Raw genomic sequence first — 1975 nt, 5'->3', positions numbered from 1 at the left:
TTTTAATGACAGATGAAGCTCATTTAAATAAAACTTTTTAAAAAAGTGTGAGTTTTGTTCACTTTTTAAATGTTTGACATGATTACTTATTCAATGAAATAATTGGAACATGATAAATTAAATTGTGACGCTTCTTAACGGAGTACTGAACTTAAAGTTGCAAATAAACTCTCTAGGATAAATTTTCCTAAAGTTTATTTTGGAAACACTAAACTCTGTGTAAACCTAATAGTCTGTTTTTATGGGAGGAAACCGGAGTACCCGGAGAAAACCCACGCATGCACAGGGAGAACACGCAACTCCATGCAGAAAGACCAGGGCCGGGAATCAAACCCAGAACCTTCTTGCTGCAAGGCAACAAATTACATTTTCTTCAAAATTAACCTAATAGTCTGTTTTTATGGGAGGAAACCGGAGTACCCGGAGAAAACCCATGCATGCACAGGGAGAACATGCAAATTTGTCAAATAATATTTGACAAAATATTATTTGACAAATATTATTTGTCAAATAAACTTTCTAAAAGCCACTTTTTCTCTGTATGAGTCTTTGCAGGTTGAAATGAAGCCTGGGCATACATTTAAACTGGAAGACTCTTCATCTCACCTGTCCAGCCAATCACCTCGTCATGCTCCCCCTTCGTAAACTTTCTAATAACAAATTTCACTCTGTATGAATCTTTCCAGGTTGAAATACACTTATGTTAAAGATGTAGCAAATTTTACCTCTGACTTCTTAGTACTAGAGCCTTGAAATGTGTAATCATTTCTACTTTCACTGCTATTTTCAGAGGAACAACTTCCTCTTGGTGTTCTCCAGGTCTCTTATTTAGTGAAAATGTGTCCCAGTGTTTTCATAATACGAGAAAAGTATCTTCTGAAGCAATTGTCTTTCTTTTTCTGGTGCTTCTTTAGTTCGTTTTCAAAACATGACACAATTACATTGTCAACCAAATTATGCTCGATATAGGCCAGCGTCCTTTCAGAAGAGCAGCCTAAAGTTTCAGTGATGTTCTTGAAAACTTTCTGGCACAGACTAGGAATGCACTTCTGCTTAATCTGAAACTCCTGACTCTCAACTTTCGCCCAGATTTTCCCCACAACTCGTTCTTCCGTGGCTTCCAGGTGCTCAGGAAAGCAACTTATCTTTGCCTTCTTGATGCTTCTCGACATCAATAGCTTCACGAAAAGCTGAACTGTGTCTTTCCTGTCTTCCTCAGACACCTCATCGTCGGGAATCTCTGAGAATTTCTGTGAAGAAAGTTTTGACCTTCTCAGCTTTTCGATCTCACTCCTCATTGCTGTAAGTTCCTGGATCATAATGGTGACGTGTTGCATCAAAGAATTGAATCTTACAGCCACCTGGAGCCGCTGTGTGGGATTTTCCTTGTCCACAGGAGATGTGGCCGTCGATACTACATGCTTTAAAAAAAGCATGTTAAACATCTCCGTACTCTCTGACTGGAAGTGCTCTTCGATGCCCAGGACTCGAGCAAAAGCCTGAGACATTATGTTGCCCACTATGGCTTTCAAGTCGTTGTATGTCTGGCATTTCTTGATTATGTCCAAAACCACTCCTGAACAGACGTGTGTCATGCAGTCCAACAGATCTGCTATACTCTTTCTGATGCTTTGATCTGGACATCCAGATACCAGATCTGCCCACTTTTCTTCTGGAATATAATTGATAAACTCGTCGATTGCAGGAATCACAGAGTTGTCCACTATATCCTGGAGCGCATTTCTCAGTGCAATTGAGGAACTCATGTTTGCTGGTTTACACTCGAATCTGCTATCACTAGAACCGATTTCGAATGTGGGAGAATTGTAGCTAAAGGAGTCATACAAGCCCCGTCCACCTGTTACGCAACAGGGCGGGACGTGACATCACAAACTGTGATACGTCAGTACAGGAATACATGCAGCGCTATGATGTAATTCGCCTACGACTTTTATTTTATTTATTTATTTATTTA

The sequence above is a fragment of the Poecilia formosa genome, unplaced genomic scaffold (assembly GCF_000485575.1).
Source record: "Poecilia formosa unplaced genomic scaffold, Poecilia_formosa-5.1.2 Scaffold31, whole genome shotgun sequence".
Classification (NCBI taxonomy): domain Eukaryota; kingdom Metazoa; phylum Chordata; class Actinopteri; order Cyprinodontiformes; family Poeciliidae; genus Poecilia; species Poecilia formosa.
The sequence above is the reverse complement of the archived record's forward strand: the minus strand, read 5'-3'. Positions refer to the sequence as shown.